Consider the following 26,556-nt stretch of genomic DNA (forward strand, 5'->3'; position numbering starts at 1 on the left):
ACGATTTCGTCTCGGTTTCGTTCGGAACCGGGCGCGGTCGCCCTCCACTCGTCAACGATGTCACTCCAATTTGTCAGCGTCTCCTCCGACCGGGTAGGCCTCCCGCACCGCCCCCGCCGCGGTTTCCCGCCGTTTCTCAATTTCCAACGCGCCATCGGTGACAATTGCGACAATAGTTTCGCCAGTTTTTTCAGCCCCCCCTCTTCCCACCTCCCTCCTCCCATTCTCCCGGCGGCGGCCGCGGGCGTAACGAACCGTATTTTCGCGGCGACGCGGTGTCACGGGCGACCTCGATGAGGCGGAAACAAACCACGAAGAAATGGTCAGGCCTTTGTCAGAGTCGGCGATGGCGGCGGTGCCAAGCCGCGCGACAAGAATTCCTAGCACCCCACTTTTCACGCCGGCTTGGAATTTCGTGAACGTCTAATGGCGGCTGGTGGCGACGTTCTAGACTGATAATTCGTTTAATTACTCCCGAAGAAATTCCGGTCGTTAAAGGGGACGATTGTGCCGTGGATTCGGTGTAATGACAGCGCGAATGGCTGCCGGCGGGAACGATTTGTGATACATCAGCCCAGCGGTTCTCAACTTCTTCGCCAACAGCTTCTCTACTCCGCGAAAAATCCGTGCGAAACTGCCCAACTCGGATCGTTAGAAAATAGTTCAGGATCGTTCGGCCAGTCGGTCTTTGTGACGACGGCGCAGTGGTTCTCAACTTTTCGGCATTTACCTTCCCAAATGCCGCATTCCAACTCCTCTGGAACAATTCTCGAGGCGAATCAACGCTTCGGAAACATCTGAAGATTATGTGTCGACTCTTGTGACGTCGGTTCAGTGATCCTCAACCGGCTTCTGAAAACAGATTCACTCGAATTCGGTGATTCCACAAATCCTAAGGTCGCAAATTCACTGCAGCCATAGAGGATGATTTCAGGTCTGAAAGCTAAATTTTTCAACAGTGGACAGCTTAATCCGAGTGGTTGAAGTCATGGCCGAGCTCCGCTCCATTCATCCTGATTACCTGAAAGTGGCGCGGAAATCCCGTCCCGATCTAGATAACGTTAATTAACCGGCCGGGGAAAAGTGTCTTAATTACGGCGTCGTTGTCGCGCACTATTCATCCGGTCGCCGATAGGTTCGATGATGCATAATCGGCGGGGTAACTGTGTGCGCAGGCCCAACAGCCCCGGACCGTTGCCCGACGAAGCCGTAGCCTCGTGCAAGCAACATAAATATCGTGCTAATTCTCCGCCGCGAAATAAATCCTGCCTGCAACGTGGCCACGTTGGCCCACATTTGTGTGCGCCCGCAGTCTGCGCCTCCGAGAGTTCGCGCGGACATTTGTCTTCTTGCTGCTGGCCTCGTGTCTACGTGCACGCGCGTTAATACGGGGCTCGTATCGCCGACTGGTTTTTGTGGGAGCGAAGGATACGGGGGAAGAACGAAAGCTGCGATGATTCCTGAACCACGGTGAAAGGACGGCCGAGGGTCGAATCCTCTTTCGGAGTTAGCACCGATGGTCTGACTGCGGGTGGACACGTTCGGGACACAAATCAAGTCGGGGCTTTGTGAATTTTGCATTAAGTCGTTCATTGGACGCTTCTGCTGGCTCTGCTGGCTGTAATTGAAGGGTTAGGTGTGCCAGGATTAGGGTAGGTACCTTCACAGTTGGGGGGCGGCTTGGGGTTAGCTAGGGTGAAACTTTAGCTACTTTCAGAAGACATGAGTCAGAACTGTTTCATTGGTCTGGGCTAGGTCTGCTAGATCAGGAGTCAGTAATTAAGGGGTTAGGTATTCTAGGCACCTAAAAGATCTTTAAGTTTAGGTACTACGTACAGAAAAGGTAGGCTTCCTTTAATCGACTATGATCAGTTTAGCCAAGATTTGGGCTAGGTCTACTAGACCAGAAGTCAATAATTAAGGGATTAGGTATTCTAGGCTCCTAAAAGTTCCATAAGTTTAGGTACTACATACAGAAAAGTTAGGCTTCCTTTAACCTAAGATCGACTATGATCAGCTTAGCCAAGATTTGGACTAGGTCTACTAGATTAGAAGTCAATAATTAAGGGATTAGGTATTCTAGGCTCCTAAAAGTTCCATAAGTTTAGGTACTATGTACAGAAAAGTTAGGCTTCCTTTAACTTAAGATCGACTATGATCAGCTCAGCCAAGATGTTTTATTGATTCAGGCTATAGGTGCACTATATCAGAACTCAATCATTAAGGGAATAGGTATTCTAGGCTCCTAAAAGATCCTTAAGATTAGGTACTACATACAGAAAAGTTAGCTTCCTTTAACCTAAGATCGACTATGATCAGCTTAGCCAAGATTCAAGCCCAGGACTCGAGACAGCTGTATTTTTATTAACACCAAGTTACGTTTAGGCAAATCGTGGATAAGAGTAACCATCTTTTTCGATAAAGTCCCCGAGACCCCAGTTCGGACGAAGGCTAGCCCAATGTCAGTTCGCCGAGTTTCCTGAAAGGCGGACAACAGTGATTTACAACAACGGCGGGGCACGCCAGTCGGAAATTTGGCTGCGCGAAAATCCATTCTCCGTTCGGTATTTGCAGCGCGCCGGGGCGGCCTGCGCACGTGTCGCGGCGGCACAATTCTTGCGAAATGACATTTCGGAATGAATGCTTGTAAACGAGTGCCGAACGCCGTCCCCGTAATTCGTGCGTGGGATAAAATTTCTCGCCGCTTGTCCCTCGGTTTTGTTAATGCGAGTCCCGCCATCCTGCACGCGGCCGCCCGCGTTCGTGTTGGTTATCGATAGTGTCGGATTTCCTCGTGGATGGCCGGCTACGTGCCGGCACGCATGCAGATTAACGGAGAAACCTTTCCGCGCGGCAAGGCGTAATAATTGATACCGTGTTTCCGCAGGTTCTTTTTCTTTCGCTAATCCGCCGGAGTAGTGCGCGACACGGGCGAATTTTCCGGCGTTTTGCATACGATCTGGGTCAACGGCGCCGCTTGATGCTACTTTATACCGCACAGGTTGAACACCTGCGTAATTATTCCCTTGAGAGAGTCCCGCGCCGCCGACTACATACTTTGGAACAGCAATGTTTCACGAAGTCGCGACGATTTAGTGGCTTGCAAAAATTTCGTTCGGTTCGGCTTCGGGCAGACACGGATTAAGTCCGAGTTAAGTTCGATAAACTCTACTGAACATCGATTAACCACTGGACAGCGAACATTTTTGAGAATTTATGGCAGTCGTGGTTAGATCCATTCAAATCTTCCTGATTAATCTTCATTTGTACATTATTAAAACCCTTTTTTCGTTGAGACCCAAGTTAATCTTTTTTATTAGCTTAAATATTAACAGTTAATAATTACATATGACTGGCACAAAATTAGAATTTAGACGGAATGTTTGTAACTCTGGGTCCAAACGGACCCGGCGCCCTCTATCCGGGGGTTAAACTTATGCCCAACTGAATTTAATACTACCTTTAAGTTTCATCTAAATCCTTCCAGCTGAATTTAAACCAGGCCTAAGTCGAATCCGGTTAAATCTCATTCGGAAGTCAGGTCTACCAACTATTCAGCAACCTTTCGGATCATGGGTGCCGTGCACCCGTGGGTGCCAATGCAGGTATCGACGCGTGAATCCATCGAGGCTGGCTCGGCAGTAACAGAAACCAGTTTCGCGTAATGAAAATAAACTGTACGACGCAGGAAAGTGTCTCGTATATCCTTGGACGCGGAACGATCGACGGAAGCGCGCATATCGAGCTGCAACCAGCGTCATGGGTCCGCATATCGGGGAAAATGAAATTGTTGGTAGTTACCGGGGCGAGAGCTAGTAGCCATAATAATCGATCTCCGTGCAGCCAGCCCCTCGTAGAATCGAATTCGAGCTACTAGCTCGAACGTTCCGATTCAGAGGGGCAAAAACAATGACAGACGGGGGGCATTGTGCCAGTACCGTCTGTCCATATGTGTGAAACAACTTCCATACGAAACAAATTCCCTTGTTTCTCGCCATTGGTTGTCATGGCAGCGACGAGTCTGTAATATTAGCTACCGAATCTGCGCGAATGATACTTCTTCGATCGGAGACACCTTCGATGAAGATTTTGCTGGCCTAAGTCTGGACTAGGTGTAGGCCAGGGTTACACTAGGTCTACGCTAGGTTCAGGTTACATCCTGTCTAGGTCTGGACTAGGTCTCAGCTATTGGGTCCTATTGGGTCTAAGTCCGTTCGCTGAAAGTGTCTACTTTAAGTCAGGATTGATTAGATTGCCTCAGAATAACAACATCATTTTGAAAAAATAAAAGGAATCGACCTCTGTCATCGTGGAGTTTGCAAGATTCAAAAGAAAAAGTTCAGATGGATTTTAAGATACGATTCTATGGAACTATTTCTACGCAACTTAGCTTAAATGAAAGCTGAAAATGTCTACTTTAAGACAGACTAAACTCGGCTGAAATTGTACGATAGGTACCATATCTGCTTACAAGAAAGCGCGATCGGTTTTAACACACAACCCAACAGATTTTGGTTAGGAGGTCCGGGCTAGGTCCGATCGAGTCTGGATCAGGTCCAGGGTCCCGAACACAATCTGAAACACCGAAAGAGAAAGTCCTAATTCGAATTCCCGGCGAAGCTGGCGGGATCGATCGCGCAGCGAGCGGCACAAAAGAAGCGAGACGATGGTACAGAGCCGAGGTGGTAGAAGCGAGTCTCGGTGCTCGGGCAGGCGTCGACAAAACCGAAGCGGTTTCGAGTAGATCCGCGCGTCGACGGGGAAACTAAGATCAAGCTCTCACCTGCGGAACGACAAAGAAGCCACACGAACGCCTCCCCGCCGTCGCGTCGAGTGGGTCTTTCACGTGGCCGGGAAAATGGTGAACGCAGCCGGCCAACGATCCCGTCCGACGGCCGCGACGGGGAATCGTCGAAAGGGGGCCTCTGACCCACATGCACAATGACAGGGGAGGGGGGTCGGTGCGTCTCGGACGGTCGCAGATCGGTCCGATCCATCGAGAGGGATGGAGAGGTCGCCGGTCTGGCCGTGTAGGGCACTTACGGACCCGCAGCTCCGGGATCGGTTCTCGGTACGGCCGATAGGCTTACAAAAAGCTATTGTTACGTCGACTTTAAGTTTTCACGCCGCGGCGACGCCCACCCACACCAGCGCGCGGGGCCGGAGCCGGCAGCGGGCGACACGCTCTTTTTTCGAGCCCCGACGTGACGTGAATGCAGCCCTTTGTGCCGAACTTTGACGGATCAATCCAGAGCCCGCCGCGGTACCGTCGACGTTTAGCCGTGGTTCCGGAGCCTGTCCCTGCCCACTTGCGATAAGGAGAACAAATTGCCCCAGACTCGCTGCCTCGCCGATAGAGTCTACGGAGGACTGGCGTGTCTCTCGCCGCTTCTTTGCTCCAGGATTCGTCCAAACGCTGCCGGGACTTGGCACACTCTACGGACGCGGCCGATGATCGTCATCCTCCCGCTGAAGGCTGACACGATTCGTCCCTAAAAAAGGTCATCGGTTGCGGTGGAGTCTCGGAGTCAGAATCGATGATCTTTCCCGTAGGAAGAAGGTGTTTGGAACTTTTCTGGAACCTGGGTCCTAGACCTCAGACTTCGCTTAGCTCAGTTCACTGAGTGGAACGAAGACGCGGCAACGCTGCAACGTTCATTGCAATGAACGTGGACGTCATAGCATCGCACGAGGAAATGGACGTAGCGATTGTGTGGATAAAGAGGACGTCGTATCACCGTGCGAGGAAAAGGACGTGGCAACACTGTCCGAGAAGAGGACGCAGCAACGTTGTACTAGAGGATATGGCAACGCTGTAACTCGTGGCGTACGGTGTTGCCGCGTACTTGTTCCTTACGCAGTGCTTTCATATCCTTCTTCTTGTGCAGTGTTGCCTCGCGACATCTTTTGCACAGTGTTGCCAGATCCTCTTGCTCGTAATAGGCTGAGGGTAATATTCTCAGCCTAGTAGCGATCACGTGGAGGGCAGCCTACCTTCTCGAAGCACGTTAATTACTTTTCCCTGTGCATATTGTCGAGCTACGCGTGGCTGATGTATCGAAGAACGAGTTCCCAGAGGTGGTGGCTCTTTTTTGCCTCGGGTTCCATTCGCCACGAGTCGAGTATCGCCGTCTCGGAGATTGATCGAGGGTCTCGGACGAAATTGAAACGGAAATATCCAAATTTCTTGTCGGTCCACCGGCAGAAAGGAGCCGGGGTCACCGTCGTCGTCGGCGACGACGCGTATTTCGAACGCGAGAGGGCCGAGAAAAAAGAAAGCCCATTATACTTGCGCCCTCTTATTTCGCGTCTCCCGGCGCGGCGCGAGAAGCTCGGGACGCCAGAAATAGATGCGCGGACGTCTCGTTGATCTTCGTTCAGCGGGACAGATTGAAAATTAAAACCGAGTCGACGGGTTAAGGGCGCGGACGGCTCGCGTCAGCTCGAGTTTAGCCGTGGAAAAATTAGATCCGCCGCGCGGTCGTCGCGCGTCGTCAATCGAAACGGCTAATTAATTAGTTACCGCCTGCCATCCGTCGCTGTGGAAGGGGAAGGGGGGAGGGTGGAGGCGGTAACGTTCGAATAATCGCGGCACCGATAATAACCGGCAAAATACTTGGAAATTTGTTATATATTATCCGACCACTCAATAATTTCCGGCATCATTACTAGCAGACGCGAGCTGATTACGAATTCGTCGGACCGATTAAAAATTAATCGAACCTCCTCTGATATTCTTTGTTTATTATTATCGGGCCAGAGAGCCTCATTAACGGGCGCGAAACGCGCATGCTGTTTACGGATTATCGTGAATTAAAAATGTACTTACGCGAGCCCGCCCCCCTTTCCCCGACGCCGGGGGATTAACGAATATTTCGTTGATTCGCGCGACCGTTTCGAATTGTGTTTAACAAGGAAATAAAAGGGAATTAAAAGTCACGGGGCTCGATGGGCCGCGAGAAATTAAAAATTAGGGAGATCGCGCCGGATACGGTGCCGGCAATCCAGTTTGCCACGGTCGAACACATCGCTCCGGCGTTCTATAAAACCCTCTCCGCGCTCGCTTTTAATCTCGCCGCAATGACATCGAAGCAAATTAGGAGAACTCTTTAAACTAATCCTGACCGAGCGACGCTATTTTCGTTTCTTCGGGAGCGAGACACTTCTGCGGTCGGCCGCTGATTCCAGCGAAACCACGGAGAAGTTAACGTGGCATAATTTATAGTGCAGCATTTCAGAATCGACCGGCCCGAATTCATTTGAAATTTTGCGCGTTGAGAATATCTATCTCCGCGTGTGATCAAAATTTTATGAAAGAAGATCGACGATCGAAAGAAATGGCGGACCTTCGAAAACGCTGTTACAGTTTTCTATATATGCTACATTTTCTCAAATTTTTGTCCCCAAGCTGACGGACAATTTCGGAGAATCGGCTGTGAAACGAGGACAAAAAAATGACGAAAATGATCGGCCACGTTTTCTGGACTTGGGATCGGATCCGTGGATTCGCGAGACAGACGCGAACGTAGGAACGAGGAGCACATAATTTTCGGTGAACACGTGTATCAGCAGGCATGTCCCAGGCCCCTATCTCGGCCAGGCTCTATCGAGATTCACCGCCGATAGTGACAACGCTCGTTGCCCTCTCATCTCTCGGCGGAACGCCTACGATCGATTATATCACGCACGTTATATCGTGTATATAAAACCGCAAGGAGCGCGAGGGCTCCCTAACCGCGCAGCCGGCGGAGACTTCGTGACGAGAAGCTATTCCTGGAGTATTTTAGGGTTACAAGTTCCGCCGTAGATTGTGGAGATAGGCCCCCGCGGGCTTATTTATGGATCGAATTCGCGAGATTTCCGGGAAAGCTCGTTTCCCACCCTACGCAGCAATGTGTGCAGTCCCCTCGTCGTCGGCCGGGGCTCATCGGCTTTGATATCGCTGCTTTGATGAAATATTATCGGTAATCTGCCGGATGTGTTCTTTCCCGCTACGATTCCTACCGGCCGGCCCTTCCTTTTTGCCCCTGTTACCTTCTATCCAGTGTCAGAAGACGGTTTCCGCGTGATCTGTTTACCCCAGGGTATGTTTGCCTTCTAATGTGTCGGATGAAAAGACGTGCGAGCTGCCTGTTAGGGGACAAGCTATTTTTGATGATCAGTACACTCTTCGCAGGAAATTCCAGCTGATGCGGTAGCTAAGGTGACCAAACCCGGACCTCTGACTGATGCGGTAGCTAATAGCATCAGTATTAATCTCTAGTTAACATGGTAGCTAAGGTGACCTAAAGCAGGATTCTTCTCCTGACGCGGTGTCTAAATTGACATGATCGAATCTTGGTGTTGATGTGATGACTCTGTTGACCAACTCCAGGACTCTAGCTGATGCGGTAGCTAAGTTGACCAAACCTGGACCTCTAACTGATGCAATAACTAAAAGTGTCACTATTAATTTCTAATTAACATGGTAGCCAAGATGACCTAACGCAGGATTCTTCTCCTGACGCTGTACCTACAGTGAACTTTCCCTAATTGACGCTTGGATTGTCCACAAAAATGGACAGTTTGGGAAGAAGAGACACGATTATTCGAGCCTTGCGACTCGTTTTTATAGTTACTGACAATCGGTCACTATGAAAACGAGTCGCAAGGCTCGTATAATCGCATCTTCTCTTACCAAATTGTCCATTTCTGTGTATCAAGTTAAGCGTCAATTGGAGAGACTTTACTGTAAATTAGCATAACCGAGTCTTCTAGTTGATGCGGTGACTCAGCTGACCAAGCCCAAGACTTTAGCTGATGCGGTAGCTAAGTTGACCAAACCCGGACCTCTAACTGATGTGGTAGCTAATAGCGTCAGCATTAATCTCTAGCTAATATGGTAGCCAAGGTAACCTAACGCAGAATTCTTCTCCTAAGGTGTTACCTAAATTAACATAATCTTGTAGTTGATGCGGTGACTCAGCTGACCAAGTCCAGAACTCTATCTGACGCGGTAGCTGAATCTCTAACCGACGTACACAGTGCCTAACTTTACCAATCGATCTAACTCTCCTTAAAAGACGACACCAGTCCAGTAATCGGTCCAACTGTTGTCCGTTTCCTACCAAAACACTGGTATTTCTGGTTGCAACGTATCCAGGCCGGAGCACAGTGGCCGTGTTAATCAAGCCAGCCCTGTAACAGGCTGTTCCCATTTCGAATCAGTCAACCTAGTCGGTTGTCCTAATCGATCTAGTTAGCGCAGAGCGTTGCTGCTGCCAAGTCTGTCGCCGTACCGTGGATTAAATATTTTCGTGCCGAGCCTGAGGATTCCGTGGTTGATCAAGATTTTCTCTGGGCAAACGAAGACTGCCCGCAGTTGCGAATGTGCGGGACGAGGAGGGCCGACCGCTCGGCCTTTCTGGTTCAGGGGTTAACTACAACACACGTCCGGCCACGGCAACCCTCGTAACATCGACCTTTTACCCATTCGCGGTCACGTTGCGTCGTTTCTGCCTACTGTATCGTATCAACCGACAAACCAATCAGGTTCCCACAATGGGGCCGACGCTATAGCAACCGGGACGTTTCCTTCTGATTTCACTGACGTCGGGCTTTCTGGCCGAGTTTTATACGGGCGCGATCGGCCCCGTCACCGGCACAGTGGATTCAACATGTCGGGCCATCGATAAGCCATAGAACCTGCCTGCGGCTTTATTCGAGCCGGGTTTTAATTTTAGGGCCGTGTAGTCTCGAAATTTGGTGCCGTTGGTTGGTGCTTCTCCCTGACTTGAATCCACGATGATTTGGCGCACTCTGAATGATTTAGATATAGCTGAGGTCCATGATTATTCTGATTTGTTTAGCTTAGGGCTGCAATGATTTGGGTCTTTTTAGTTTAGGGTCACAGCGATTTGGATCTTTATAGTTTGGATCTACAACATTTTGGACCTCTAAAACTTGGATCCATAATGATTTGGGCCCCTCAAACTTGGATCCATAATGATATGGACCCTTGAAACTTGAATCTACAATACTTTGGACCTTTCAAACTTGGATCCATAATGATTTGGAAACCTCAAACTTGGATCCAGAATGATTTAGACCTCTCTAGCTTGGACCCATCCTAATTTGGAATTCTCTGATTTGGATATACCTTAAATTAGACCCTACCATAATTTGGATCCCCCAAATTTGGAGACCTAATCCTTAACGTGCCCCGGTCATAGATTTCCTACTAGAAGCCAAGCCCATCTTCAGTGAATTCGTATTAATACCTCGCCCAACTATACCTAACCCTGGCAGTCCTAATCACAGTCAGCATTAGTGAGGCTGTCCGAATAAAAGACAATGAGATTCAACAATGATCACGGTTCCCACATAAGAAGATTATACGAACAAGACCAGGTGAAATGCGCGGAACTCTGGATTCCGTCGAGTTTTAAGTACAATTCAGCAACAAAAGTCATTAATCCTGATTTCTGTCGAGAACCGAGGGGCCACGGAACGCAAAATATGGAACAATAACGGCACCAGCCACAGGAATCCTATTTCGTTGAACCTGTACATCAAACAGAGGATAGTATTGGTTTTTAGGAAATTGATATAAAAATCCATGTACTTTATAAAGTAAGTCCTGACCCAGAAACTGTGGTTCGGCCGAACGCTGTATAGGACGCAATAATGTTCCAGAAATCTCCACCTCATATAACCCCGATTTTTAGACCCTTCATATGTTCCTTGCAAAAAGAACAGCAGCCCCGTGTGCCCACCAGAAACGATTCACGGTTTCAATATTCTCCACTGACCTCCACAAAATTGCCCGATACTCTCCGGGGACACCGTTACCTCAAAAAATAAATTAACACCTAAAACGAGGTTTAACCTCTCATAGAAAAAGTATTAAACGATGCTGCAACAGCTTTCCAATTCACCTACAGCTTTATTTTTAGGATCACAGTTTCCTCGATGGCCGAAGGCGGTTCCGAAAACTTTCGCGGTCTGCTCGGAGGTTTTAAACAATTCGAACCTTGCAGAATCATTTTCTACGAGGTTTCGGGACACGGAATACAATTTTTTGCATCCAGATGGTCGACTCGAAACATTTTCCCTAGGGGTATAACAATCTTTATCGAGTTTTCGGTCTCGGTTAAATGCGACTTAGTCGACGGTGGCTGTAAGAATTTCTGTGGGTCGTTCGGACGTCTTAAAAAATTCGAATCTTGCGAAATGGTTTCCCAGGAAGTCCAACGAGAGACACAAAAATTTGTTCGAGCCCAGAAGATCCTCTCAAAAAAATGCTCCGAGGAATATACCATTCTCGTCAAGTTATCGCTCTCTGTTACATCTGGCCTAGTTAATAGCCACAGTCTAGACATCTTAGCGGCTCATTCGGCCGTCTTAAAAAATTTCTTTCTCCCAGACCGATCTTCTGGAAGGTCCGGGAACGCTCGAGAAAAATTTTCCAAACCCGGAAGGAGCCCGCAAAAATTTCTCATTTCCGTCGAGTTTCCAGATTTCACGTGTCACGCGCGGAGATAGGAAGCAATCAGAGGAAGAAGTCGACGGATTCAAACAATAAGTGCCATTAGGGCCGCGGCGGAGGGGTCCTCATTGATATCGGGAAACCCTGCGGCGGTCCGGGCTCGGCTCCCGCAGCGGCGGGTCTTTTCGAATGGGCCTGGGCCGCGATAAATGACGGCGGCATCGATTTGCCATTTGTCTCGGTCTCGTCGGGCAACATTATTTCCCGGCCGGTCCTCTGTCTTACGTCGACGCCATTTGCCCGGAATTTGGCGCACGTCGTGACGCGTGCTGGTATGCAACTGCCGGACGTTTCTCCGACACAAAGGTGACCGTCCCGGGCTGTATAAGTAAGGCTCAAGGAAACGTCCGCATTCCTGACACCTGACGGCGCGTTCAATGGAAGTCGTGTGCCGGCTCACCCCTTTCCGCCGAGCCCTCCTCGCGATACGTTACACCTGGGGAGGAGAGGCGAAGGTGGCCGGCGAATTTGCCCGGCAAATTTGCCCGGCCCCTCGCATTAGCTTGAATGGACACGCTCTGATTCTTGCTGCGCCACACGGAGCGCGGCCGACTGCGGCTGCTTCGATTTCGGACTGTTCCCCCCTTTTTTCGGCTCCCGGCATCGGAGCCCAGGAATTCGGGCTCACGTATTCACGGCAGTCGTTGTTTGTTCGCCGTGAATGCTCGGTTTACAACGCCGGGATCTATCCGGTTAGCGGACCGACGGCCGGGGACAACGCTATTTAAACAACCAGCCAAGGTCCGGCCCGGCTGGTTTATTGTCGGGAAACTTTCCTTTGGCCCGCCACGCGTGTTTCCCCCCGCCAATCAATGACGATTGACCTGTCGTATACCCGCGGCGCCCGGCCCGGTCATATCGGATGGCTTCCCTCGATCTTATTCACGGATTCAATGGACTATAGCTCGCCCGACAGCAGACAGGTGTTGGGTTCCGGTCCAGAAACGAGGATTCTGTTCCTTCGATTTATTTCTGAAGCTTCTGAATGAGTGGACAGCACGAGGGGTCGATCTGACTCTTGGTTGTCCGAGAGAGCAATGGCCCCGGAATGAGCGAGCCGTCTGCGAGGACGGCTCGGGGAATTTTTTGCTCGGTAACCGGCCGAGCAATTTTGATGAAATTTTCAGGCTAGTTTACGACGGTATTGGAGCAACGGCAGACATTTTTGTTCGCCGGAATAATCGATTTAGTTGCCGCAGGAAAATTCGTCCGAAACAACATTGAATGTTACGCGCAGGCTGAGGGTTGCCTGTCGGGGCAACTTTTGGAATTTTTTGCACGGAAACCGGCCGATCGATTTTTATGAAATTTTCAGGCTGACTTTCTCTGGCACGGGGGTGACGAAAGAAATTTTTAGTCGCGGGAGAAATCTGTTTAGTGGCTGCCGGAAAATTCGTCTAAAAACACTTCGCGAGGTAACGGACGGGGCAAGCGTTTTTGACAATTTTTTTCTTGGTCAACTGCGCTGTCAAATTGTGTGGCATTTCTTTTAGTTCCTTCTACCGTCAAAGAACTATCAGATACAAATTCGTCGACGTTGGCAAAAAATGCGTATCCCGGAAACAAAGGTGATGATTCTGTTAACGAGAAAAAAGCGCCGGTTACACGACATCGGAATTGATCAATCGTACGGCCGGACGAGTGCTCAGTCGAGAAGGTTATCAATATGCAAACGGGTCTGGCGGAGTTTCTTGAAAAAGGGAGCATGCAGATCGTTGATGCGATGGCGCAAGCCAAGGCGCTGGTTGTATATGGGGAAAAACTTGAGCAAAGGCCTTGTTATCATGGTCGTTACCGCGATAATATCGCCGTTCTGCGTACGGTAACACAGCGGGACGATATTTGCCAAGTAAGCTGCATGCAACATAGTCGCCGGTTACGTGGTTACACAATGGTGACCTGGCTGTAAACCCACTAACGAGAATGCACCCCCGTCACCTGGCCGGAGTTTACTTTACTGCTGCGCCCTTGGTCTGTGTAAGCAGCGAATAATGAAGGATAACTGTTATTTGATTCAGTTTCGAGATTCGGCCTCGGAACACGCCGTTCCCCGATTCCGAGGAAATCGACAGCCGTCGAAGAAGCGAACTACAGTAATGTCTCCCTAACTGACGCTCAGATTGTCCACAAAACTGGACAATTTGGGAAGAGGAGATACGATTATTCGAGCCTCGCGGTTTGTTCTTATAGTTACGAATTATCAACAATTATAAAAACGAGTCGCAAGGCTCGAATAATCGTGCCTCCTCTTCTCAAATTGTCCATGCTTCTGCGCAATCTGAGCGTCAGTTAGGGAGACATTACTGTATACTTTCCGCGGCAACACTCGCCGCCAACAAATATCGGCGAATAGTTAAATTAAAGGCGAATTAAACGAAATCGACCTTACGAGAACACCGCGGAACCATTTAAATGATTTCGATAATATTCCGGCGAATAAAGTTCGCCGAAAAGGCAACCGAACGAAGGCGAACGTAGTCGGACTTAGGCGAACATAATCACAAATCTTGGCGCAGAAGTTTGGACCTACTTTCGTGTGTACCTACGAAATAAAATAATCGTTGTCGTTGATCTTGGCGGTTCTGAATTAAGATTATCGAAATTGACGCACCTCTCCCCCCCCTTAATTACCATATCGGTTTCGGATGTCCGTGGCCGCGAATGATAATCACGGTTTTGACGAGCCCACGCGTGACCCCGGGTCTCACGGGCCGTGGATGCGTGGCGCTTGATGGAGATCGTGTATTAATCTGAGAACTCCGTGGCTGGTCACACTTTCCGGCAACGTAAACAGAAGGTGGATTCCAGTCCGCGGCTTATCGTGTACCCACAGGAGGAGACAAATATAAACAGCTTGCAATAATATCGCGGTCCCGCCGCTCCGCGCCGCGTCGGGAGCTTTAATGAATTCGTCGATAGCATTATACACCCGCAGCGCCGGGAGTAGTACCAGGCTCCCATTGTTCCCGGTGTCTGGCAATTAATCGTAGACATTGTACCCAAATATTCGCAAAAATTCCAGCTGCTCTGTCCCAGGCTGCTCGTCCGAAGACAATGCTGGCTCGTCCACAATGATTCATGTACGCGGACCCCAACCGTCAGATTCTGAATGCCAACGCAGCACATGGCTGCCACATACTGATTCCGAATGCCTACAATCGCGAGCCGCCACTGGCTGACCTGTTGGATCGATGTCCTAGACTGGTCCTTCAATTTTCGATGCTTCCGCTAGCTGGAAAGTACCCGATGATGACAGACGTCCTTCGTTCGATCATCCTGCTGGTCGAGGGACCTTCGCACTTCATGTGCTAGCTGGACCCTGTGGCTTCCAAGATCAACTTTGGGTCAATGTAAGTCTGCTACTTCAGGTGCCAGCCTAGTACAGTAATGTCTCCCTTACTGACGCTCAGATTGTCCACTGAAATGGATAATTTGGGAAGAGGAGATACGATTATTCGAGCCTTGCGGCTCGTTTTTATAATTGTGGACAATTTATAACTATGAAAATAAACCGTAAGACTCGTATAATCGTATCCCCTCTTCCCAAATTGCCCACTTTTGTGATCAATCTGGGCGTCAATTAGAGAGACATTACTGTACTTGGGATCAACTTTTTACCACCAACTTAGACTCGTCATGAACACTTCAGGTGGTAGCATCTGATAATGTCAAGCATCGATTAGCCTCGAAGTCCTTCACTTGTTCTTTTACTAGACCAAGATGGAACCCAGACCTAATGGGTCTGCCAGTTCCATGCTAATTCCTTGAAGCAGCAAGTCCCCAAAGTGGTCCTCAATTTATCTGGGATTTACCTATCCTAATTTATCTGGGACCTCATCGTTCCCAGGCCTAACTTGTGATCCCGATGAGTCTGCTGCATCAGATGCTAGCACCTTACAGTACCAGGCATGAAGAAATGTGCCCCAATAATTCCTCCAAGGCCTCGTCGTTCCCACATGTAACTTAGGGTCCCCGCGAGTCTGTCACTCCATCTGCCAGCACCTGAAATTCCCCATTGACATCGGATCGCGTTTATCACGTTAATCACGCTTTATCCAGCTCCCCATAGATCCCGCAGCCAGCCCGTCGCGCTGATGAGTCCTCTTCTTCCGCGATCCGCTAACTCCGTCCTCGACGGTGTCTAGCCGCGACCTAGGGCAACCGTGTGCCATAAATGGTTCGCGTTCAATCAATATCCCGAGTTGTTTGTACACGGTATTTGTATCCGCTTGTAGGAGGGAGGCGCGAGCGTTGGAAGACGACCCCGGGGGATCCACCGGTTGAGCGTGGCGCCGCTATTACTTATGTAGCCGTCATCTGGCGGATCATTAATTTCCATTGTCCCGGCACGCCGTTTTTCGCCGTTATTTACAACGGGAGGAGAATCGGTGGCCATTGACGGACCGCAATTCAACGGCGGTCACCGCGCCGGAGATTGGCCCGTTTCATAATCCCCCCATATTCCCGCGTAACTAACCGCTTACACCATGGGGCCGGCTCAAAAGAAAAATCAGCGAGGCGACGGCCAGAGGCGAGCGGAATCCGCGATGAGGATCGCGGGAAAGATAAAAGCCGGCGGATAACCCGGGCCGCGTTTCGAGTGCTGCTGGTTACAATTGCGGTTAATTACCGGCATATTCAGGCGCAGGATACCCGCGCTCCTTAGTGGGGCAAAGGGGGACGACGCCGGGCGTCGCGCCGTGCCGCGCTGTGCCGCGGCGTGCCTACTAATCCGCCGCGCGGATGCAGCGGTAATTCGTTAGTTGCGCGGGACACGTCCATTGAATTAGCGCCGGGCTTAATTAAATCGTCCAGATAAACAACTTCCCTTCGGGGCCGAGCGGGGGGGGGGGGGTCCGGCCGGCCACGTATGGCCTCGCCCTGTCTTTATCTTCTCGTCCCAGCGATATTCAGCCCGCGCAGAGTTTTTCTATCGGCCTGGTCGGCTGAATGGAGGACCGACCGCTCTTTCAGCGTTTCCGGCGTTCGGCCGGCACAAAGGTGAAGAGTGAAAGGGCCCCGGAGTGCTCTCTGTGACCCGGTGAATGCGGTACACCGGTTTTGATTTCGTTTCGGCCCGGCGTTGAATAAATATTGGACAAGGAGGATTCAAGGTAGCACTGATGACACGGACCTGTCAACGGCGCACCGCGCCGTCCGGCTCCCTTGTTCGTCTCCGCCAGTGTCCAATTAAATCCCTCAATTTCCTAATCATTCTCTTCTCCGCGGTTAATCAAAGCCCCCGCTTCTCTGCTGGAATCGGAGATCATTGTTGTTCAGCTACCCGGGAATAAAATTCATTTGCATACCTGTGCACAATAGGCCGCACTCCGCGCAGCCGCCATCCGTTTATGCACGCCGCAAATGGTCCTGCGCCCTTCGGGCCGAGCCCTTCCCTTGCCAGCCTCTCGACGACTCCAATTTTCCGACTGCTAATCGCTCAGGGTGTGCCCTTTAAGCCGATGCTCGGGATTGAACGCCGCTTCGGCGACCTAAAGAATAGAATAATTTTGATGATAAGGTCAGTTTTTTCTCACGCGTGTTCTCCGCCATTTTTCGAGGGACCGATTTATTCAACTATGACGCTCTCCTATCGTGAAATATAATATGCCGGCACGGTTGACCCCTTTCACCGGCCATAAATCTCGATCCTTCCGAGCGGCCCGCCCTATCAGTGAATGCTCCTCGCGACAGAAACATCATCTTCAATACACCGTAACCCGATACACCTGGAGGGTTCGAACCGGGCAATAAAGAACAATGAAGGGTGTTAATTAACAGTGTAATCAGATATCTTGCTCCAGTCGCGTGTGATGGATTCGATGCCCGGGCCGAAGCAGTTCGTAGCTGTCAGACTACTGACCTCCTTCTAGGTCACAGCTCTATCATTTTCAAACTCCGGTAATGGTTAGCCGAAGCGGCCCTTCGTTATTCGAACTGACCAGCATATTCTGCTATTTTGTCCGATGAGTGGATTATACTTGTTTGTCTGACAAAAATGTATTGACTAATGCGTTTGATCATGGAATTAATCTACTCTGTCTCATCACTGGGCTACGCTACTTTGTCTGACTAAAAGGTTGTACTACTTTGTCTGACTAAAAGATTATACTACTTTGTCTGACTAAAAGGTGTACTATATTACTTTGTCTGAGTAAAAGATTGTACTACTTTGACGGACTAAAAGATTATCTTACTTTATCTGACTAAAAGTTTGTACTACTTTGTCCGATTAAAAGTTTATACTACTTTGTCCGACTAGAAGATTATACTACTTAGTCTGACTGAAAGATTATACTACTTAGTCTGACTAAGAGATTATACTACTTTGTCTGACTAAGAGATTATAATACTACTTTGTCTGAGAAAAGGTTTTGCACTACTTTGTCTGACAGAGCGGTTATATTACTCTGTCTGACAAAAGGATTGTATTAGGAAATTATCCTACTTTGTATAACCAAGAAATTACGTTACATTCTATGATCAACAAGTAATAGTACTTTGCCTGAAACAACGAGCTTATACTGCTTTGTATTGTCATAAAGTTTTACTATTTCGTTTGACTTTTACTACAAAAATGTACTACTTGTCCGAGCTGGAGGTTATGCTACTTTGTCTGACTGAAGTGTTTAGACTACTGCGTTCGAATAAAATTAATGCCTTGGAGGGAATTACGCTACTTCGTCTGGCCAGTAGAACTCACTACTCCGTCTGGCCAGTAGATCACACTACTCCGTTTAGCCAGTGACATACACTATTTCGTCGATCGAATGTCGCATTTCGCCTAACAACCGCAGCGTTTATCGCGTCGAGATTATTTAAAAGCTGGAACGTCAACATTTCGGTTCTTCTACGTCAGGAACAAACTATCGCGTACCGTTTGAAAATATTGTTCGCCAGTCGTTGGAAAATCGAGCGTCACGAAAAAATATTTGCCAGCCTATCAGTTTGATTGTTCCCCGCATCGTGCCGTGGAATTTTTTTTATATGCTAAATAACGCGGGCGTCGTTCATCCTGCGCGATAGCATTCGGCCGGGCACGTTACACGGGGCGCGTCTGTTCAATTGGCCCTACTCGTGTTGCGAGCTTTAAAAAAAAAAACGATCGACGTTTTACCGACACCTGTCAGACAGAAAATAACTCTTGTCATCGTGGCCGGATCGACTACGGGCCGCGAGCTAACCGGGAAATTGTCGCGTTGCGCCCGGCCGACTTCAAAGCTGTAACGTCCGCGTAATTATTTTGACAACGACCGGTGGCTGCGAACGTTTCTTTGATCTCTATATACGCGCTGCACCCCCCCCCCCCCTCCAACCTCCTCCCGGCCTCGCCGTTTTCCTTTCTTTGCTCGGGATTAATATGAATTAGTGTAAAAACCGAGTCTCCTCGCGCGTTAATCGTCAAACGCGGCTCGCGGTGCCGTTCAGGAACCGCAACGCCGCACAGCGGTCACAAATCCTGAATACGCGATCGGTACACCCGAAAATGCATTTTCTCGTAGGTTCGTTTCACAGCTTGTCGCGAGCGATCAAGTAGCGCAATTAGTTAATGAATTCGAACATTGGAAAAAAGGAATGAAAATGAAAAGCGTTTTAATACGTCGATGTTTTATCTTTAATCCGTTAAGATGGTTGAAGGAAGAAGATGATCTTGCTACTTAATTTCAATTCGTTGTAGTTGATGCTGACAATTTTTATTCCGTATAAAAATCCGCAATCTCAGTAACCGCATCATTTTCTATTTTATTTTTATACTTCTTATATTTCCTATACTTCTGATGAATTTATTTTACACGCGGCGTCTAATTAGTCGACGATTCGAATACACCGGGTCAAAACGACCCGGCGACCGCAGGCCGAGCGCCAACGCCCGGCTGTCTTGGCTGTTCCGGCCTCGTTCCTGTGATTCGTGATCGGCGCGCGCGGCGCACCGTTTCCCGTACAAAAAGCGCCGCGTCCGCGGATTTTATCGCAGCGTGCGCCGGTGTAAATCAGCATCGTAAAACCGTCCACGCAGAAATTCTGTATCTGGTCGTTATTCAATTATCTGTTCTCCCTTTTAGACACCTATGGCCCGACTCGTTCGCAGCTTAACGGCTTACGATACCGATTCCATCCCCTTCGCCCGTTGTCTGCTCATCGCCGCTCGCGGAACCGTAAAGCCAGTCATATCGGCCGTCGTAAAAGCCATGACCGAGCATCGAGCTTTGCCTCTGAAGGGGGCAATTACTGTTGCCGTGAAAATGAAAGCAGAGGGCTGAACGATGCAACGCGAAAATATTCTTTCATCCACGGCGTCCCTCTTCCTCTCTCTCTCTCTCTCTCTCTCTCTCTCTCTCTCCGTTTCTCTAGTTTTTTGCTAGATAAAGTTATTCAAAAGTGCACCCTTGTTTTCTATCGATCTCCCCTGCATTTATACCGGCGCTCCTACGAAAATATGGCGGATGTTACCGCGCACTCGATGATCCGTTCCGCCGTATAATGCATACATGTTCGCGCGCGCGCGCGCGCGTTCGCACACACAAAACAAGGCATGGACACGGCACTCGAGGGATGCGAAGGGCGTCCAGTTCCCCGTTCAAGGCCCCGGCTTCAATGAATCCGCCCTTCTGTTGTGCTTATATCGCGATTTTCTGACATACGCCCGCGTATAAGCGTCATCGGGCCGACCCCTCCGTTGGGGGATGCGCACGTCGGATGAATTTTTAGGAACAAGCCCCGGGATCACCGCCTCTGTCTATCCGACATGTATTTTCATGGCTGTTAGGGTCGGGGTTAGGGACCCCGAGGGCGATGGGTTCTCCGATTCCCCGGAATCTCTGCCGTCCACGTGCCGATTTATTGCAGCGAATCTGAAAGAAAGATTTGCTGTACACTTGGTCGTCGGAGAATCGGATCTCGATCAACGTGTTAATTATCGCGATCTCTCGATGCTGGATACCGATTCATTAGGCGAATGGATCTGCCGAGGCGCGATGTTCTACGCGAAAAAATTGTTTGCCCGAGTCAGCTGGTTTTTTCGTGTGGATCAGCTGATCGGATAGCCTGGTCAGCCAAACGGCGCAGGTTACACGAATCCTTTAAATCTGGAGTACGTTGGACCATCGATTAATCGGATAAATGGTTTGTCCGGGTCGAAATGGTCTGCACGAGAAATTAGTGTACTTCGAAGCAGCTGATCGAACAGCCAATTTGGTTATGACCCAATCCGGGGCACGTGAATAGGTCTTTTAAATCTGGACTATGTCAGACTGTCAATTAATCGGACAGATGCATTATCTGGGTCGATAATCTATCAAAGTCTACATGAAAATTTGATTCTCCGAAACAGCTGATTTTTCGTGTGGATCAGCTGATCGAATGGTCTGATTAACTTAGCGAGTATCAATTAAAGCTGGACCATGCACCAATTGTTAAATATATAGTTTGTTTAAGTAATATTCTAGGTCTCTCTAGGTCTAATTGTCTAGATAATATAGTAATAGTCTAGATCAAAATTGACTGCTTCAAATCAGCTGATTTTGCTGACAAACTAACTGATCATACAGTGAACTTGGTTAGCTACCCAGTACCAATTAAACGAGTCCTTTGTAACAGGACAACATTAGGCTACTAATTCGTCAAATAAATGTTTCATCTAGGTCATAACAGTCTACATGAAAATTTATCTTATCAAATCAGCTGATCTTCCTGGCCAATCATTTGATCATACAGCCTTTATACCATTCCGGTATCAATTAAATAAATTCTTCGAACCAGGACCTTGTCAAGCCACCAATTAATCAATTAAATATTGCGTCCAGATCGTGACAGTCAGTATAAAAGTCTTCTGCTCCAGATCAGCTGGTCTTCCTGACCAATTATCTGATTAGACAGCCCAATTACCTTGCGGTATCAATTAAATAAACCCTTCGAACCAGGACCTTGTCAAGCCACCGATTACACAAAAGTCGTCTGCCAGAAATCAGTCGATCTCCTTGATCAGCTGACTAGCAGCTTGATTAGCAGCCGAGTAGCTTGATTAGCAGCCCGGTATGAAACGAACGGGTTCCTTGAACCAGAAATATATCGGCTACCGTTCGATCAGATTTCGACAGCCATTTCGCATGTCCAGGCAGCATTAGCTTCCATAAAAGTTTTCTCGGACGAGCTGTCGATCGTCTATCCAGCTTCCAGCGAATAATAAATCCGCGGCCGAGGGTCTCGGGCCGTAAGTACACTTTAATCGTCGCGCTTAATCGGAAAACCGAGGGGCTGCTCTCCGCGGAAGTTTCGAGGACGGGAGGGTTCCGAAACATGAGGCGCGCGGAGGAGCGGTAGTAGAAACACACAGAGAGAAAGAGAGAGAGAGAGAGAGAGAGAGAGAGAGAGGGAGAGAGACACAGCGAGAGAGAGGTACACGTCTACCTTTCTTAATCACCGTCTCTAATCGGCCGTAGCTCGGTTCATCAATCTCTTCGCGCGGCGTCAAAGAGACTGGAAGTTGTATAGTTAATGAGGCCGAAGCGCAACGCTCGCGGGCCTACGAGGAGCTCACCGCGCTCCGCAGAGCGGCGCTTTCAAAGCACTGTCTTGTTAATTATTCGACGTTTGCTTTAGTTTAGACCGCGTAATCCGCGCATTATTCAGCAGCCGCACGAACGCAGCGCGGTTATCAATAACATATGACGCGGATTCCACGGCCGATTTGAAATTATGCGTTTAACGAGGCTTAAATATTGCACGCGCAGGCACACGCGCCCGATCGCGAGCGCGCGCGCGCGCCGCAACGTCACACTCGGTGGTAATCTGCCCGGCGGATTTACGTCGGCCGCCGCCGCCGCGCCGCTGCCCGCGCTCCGCTCCGTAATGATCGATTGTATTATATCGTATACACCCCGGGGTTCCTCGGTGTGCTTTGCTGATTACATTACGTCGAACGAAGCCAGATCTCTCCGCGAGCATTGTTACGCCGTGTGTAATCGCTCTGTCATCGACAGCCGACCATAACGCGCCGCTGTGTACACCTACGATCCGCGGAAAAACGGGGGCGCCGGGGACGCGCGCGCGGCTGCCAAACGGGACACCGATCCGTCCAATCATGAAAAGATCGATCCGGATCCGGATCCCGTTCCGGGACTGCAAACTATTCTTGGTTCTATAGGTTCGCCGAAGTTCGGCTGCAGACACCGGCGGAATAGTCCAACCAATTTCTGGGACGAGACGTTGCCGTCGGCACTCGATTAACCAGCCTCCGCCGGGTACAAAGATATTGTTAATTAAAAGATCAACCTCGGTAACCGAAGGTACACACTGAATAATTATCGCGTGCGCCAGAATCATCGAAGATCGGCGAGCAGAGCGCGCGCGGCTGCCTGATGGAACTGTTCGATCAACAAAGAGGCTCCGACGAGCGTGTACACTTGCCTCGACGAATCGCGTTAACCCCTTGACCTACAATGACGGGCATAGCCCGCGTACGATGATCGGGCCAGAAGTAAATATTACGGGCATAGCCCGCGTACGGCGAAATATCTTTTAATTTCGGTAGAGTCTACAGGAAACCAAGTGTCGTCAATTTTTCGTGTTGTATGTGGATTTTCTCGTATTTGATTTGCATACTGATTCGTTTCGGTCACAATATTGTTCCAAAATATATCATCAAATATTAGATTAAATGTATCAAATTCTCCTCTACTTCCTCCTAATTGACATAAGGCTGCCTCTCTTATGCCAGGAGTCATCGTATAGTCCCAGATTTTTGGACTATTTCTTCTTTCTTTTCAAAGCCAGGACTCTGGTAGTTGATCGTCATCGAATGTATCATCAATAATTATTCGCCTATACTTTCTTCGAAAATTACATATTTCGTCACTACTGTCACTTTCATTAGCAAAATTGATAGCACAATTCTCACTATCTTCATCACAAAATCTTTTCCTAGAGAACATCTTGTGGGGTTGCTTTTCTAGAATTTATGAACGTAAATTTCGACGTGCGAATGCGAACAAGAACAACTAGAAACTGATCACGATACGAAGAGATAATAGAAATACATCACGAGCCTTTTCTGTGCTATCTACAAACCGCGACCACTCTACCACGGGCGATGCTCGTCATGTTTACAATTGCCCGGATTGGCGTGTTACACAAGTCGTGCGAACGTCCCGAACGCTGCGCGAGCTTGTATACAATTTCGGCCCAACATCTTCGAATCTAAATCGTAGGTTAAGGGGTTAACATTCTGTCGCGCGACGCTCGCGTTTCCGCGACAACGAAAGGCTCGAGGAGCCAATTACCGTGCCCCGTTAGCAGCGTGCAGCAGTTCTCGCCGCTAAACGCAACTGTTGCGATTTAATCGCCAGACTGCGGATCTGCGCGCGAGATAAGAGATTTTTTATTCGATTGCAGGAAACAGAAAGACGCGTAGTTTTTTTTAGTTAATAATTTTAATCGGTTCAAGAGAATGCAGGAACATTCTTCGATTTTTACATTGACTTCATTGTTTGGTGTTTCGTATCGTCGATTTCATCATAAATTTAACATTGTCCTTCGTTTGTTCAGTGCTTTGTTCTAAGCTTTTTAGGGAAAATCGCGCGAGTTTAGTCTGACAAAATTGTTTAATTTCAACAGAGAAATGATTAATTGCACTTAAATAAAAAACAATTGGTACGTCTTATACGATCAATATGAACTCGATTCTGTTGGAAAATGAATAAAAGACAAAGCAATTGCCTGCCTCATAGTGATCTAAAAAATGTAATAATTTTATTTAATTTTGCACATCCCTCTTTATTTTTATAATCAGCCTTCTTGTAATTTTGTGCAAGCAAAGTTCTACCATTTTGGTAGAAAAAAACCGTCTGCAAAAATTTATGAAATCTCGAAAATAAACTATGTTAAGCATGTTAAGCATTATATTAAGTCCCGATACTGATCATTTCCTAAATGTTTTATAATTTCGTCAAAGAATTTTACGAGGGCAGAACGCGAATTTTCCGGCGCACTCGTGCGACACGTCCGACGCCGGATTTTATTAAGTTCCAGCGAAAATTCGCCGGCCGTTTCGTTCGACGTCGACGAGCGATAGAGCTGCAGCGATGAGTTAATAGCGGTCTGACGGGCCCAGGCACGACGAGACGCGTTATTTATGAAACGTTAACGACGACAGGACTTTCCGGCGCACTTTCCGGGATCGTATCCCCCGAATTATTAAAACAACCGGATCGCTCCGGTTCCAAATTGGTTCCTGCCACTCTGATTATTTCGGATCCCGTTTCGCTCAGATATTCTCTCAGTTGGCAACGTTCGGGAGACCTTTGATGGATATTAGGGGTCTTCAGAGAGTCCGGAATAAGATCAACATCGCGTAACATCGCTGGATTTCACGGAGCCCGGACGCTTCTTCTCTGATGAGAGATCGCCGGGAAATTATCAAGTGGACACCGCCAGAGAGAACTTTCCATGTTCCCGTGTAATTCTTGCTTGGATCACAGTAATTCCTCTCGGAAATGCTAACAATCCGGTTACTGCGAATTTCCCCGTGCTAGTTCTACGCCCATGTAATTTATTGCTACGTCGATGATAAGGCTCGACGGAGTCGATAAGCGTGCGATGCGAATCGTATCAATTGGTCTCTGAATTGCCTTGGAATCGTGGCATGTGGCCTGCGAATTGCCTTCGAATCGTGTCATGTGGCCTCCGAATTGCCTTCGAATCCTCGAAAAAAATTAGAAATAAAAAAGTCAGCTAACAGGGATTGGAATTGAAATCGAAAATTTGTCACAATTCATTTTTCGCAGCGTCGAGCTTGGTCGCTTCAGATCGCGATAAAGAAGAAAGACAAAATCCTAGATCGAAAACTTTGACGTCGTTCGAAAGAGAAAACTCCAATCTTGAAGATCATAGTAATCGGAATCGTGGGAAAAATTTTAGAGACCCTGGAGAGATGTTCGAATGCAGAGTTTCCGAGGAGAAGAAACTGAAAGAGAAAAATTCACTTTCGCTAATGAAAAAATATTTTTCATTGGAAATGATTTAGGGCGATTATAGTAGAAGCTTTTTCAAATTGATCTAGACGGTATAGATTATTGTACAATTATTTCTTGCCGACTGCCCCGAGTTTGTATGCAAGCAAACCGCGAGACCCGAAAAATCGTGACTTAGTATCCTCTTATCTGCCGGTTTCAATGCCGACCTCCGAACATTTCCAAGAAAAATTACTGTATTATTATGATTACTGAAAGAGAATGCAATGTTTCAGTTAAATCAGATGGATGGCTCCACAAAAACTATTATAGTACATTGCCGAATGCAAACTTATCGATATTATTGATAAATTGACGCTGGTTTCGTGTGCAACCAACAAATTTTATAAATATCGACGCGATTCTTTTATTTAGAACAGTTTATTTCGCGATTCTAAAGATAACTGCAAAGTTTTAAATAAATTGAATGTTTTGCACAAAACGTTGGGTTTCCGTTTGTAAACGATGAATTTTGTGAATATCGATGAAATTCTTGCACAAAACAGTTTAATTCGCGTGCTCTTGAATATAAAATAAATCGGAAAATAAATCTGAAAATAAATCTGCTGATAGGTTGTATACCAATCATTGTATTTCACTGCCGAAAGTGGATACATTTGGTATAAAACATCAGGATCTCGTGTAACATCGACGATCAATGATTATGTTGTAGTCGTCCTAAAATTCTCTACCACGTTTTCAGTATATTTTATTCGAATTGAATTTTTCCGATGTAGTCGAACTAAGCAGACCGGTATAAATTTTTTGTTTCAGGAGGAGCCAATGATCACAATCCTCCCTCGAGTGACAAGGACGTGCATCCAGATGATTCATTAAAGATTTGGCAAAACGGTGAGCCTCTCACATCCTCGTATAAATCACCGTGCGAAACCGCAAAAAAATAAACCGCATGTACGAAAAATTCTGTGCTCGAAGAAAAATTATTTTCGTTCGGATAATTTATTTCTTATTTATTATATTATTGTTATAACGTTATACGTATAATTGTTATCATATAGTTTG

The 26,556-nt window shown here is 48.1% G+C and overlaps 1 protein-coding gene across 1 annotated transcript in view; it reads left to right on the forward strand.

The window, feature by feature from the left end:
- Positions 1-26,556, forward strand: part of LOC117221014 (uncharacterized) — a 404,219-nt gene that overhangs the window by 94,394 nt on the left and 283,269 nt on the right. The window contains exon 3 of the mRNA XM_033471570.2: positions 26,308-26,385. The gene's annotated coding sequence lies outside the window, so the exon portion shown is untranslated. The remainder of the gene's footprint in view (positions 1-26,307; positions 26,386-26,556) is intronic.

Source organism: Megalopta genalis, chromosome 5 (genome assembly GCF_051020955.1).
Source record: "Megalopta genalis isolate 19385.01 chromosome 5, iyMegGena1_principal, whole genome shotgun sequence".
NCBI lineage: Eukaryota > Metazoa > Arthropoda > Insecta > Hymenoptera > Halictidae > Megalopta > Megalopta genalis.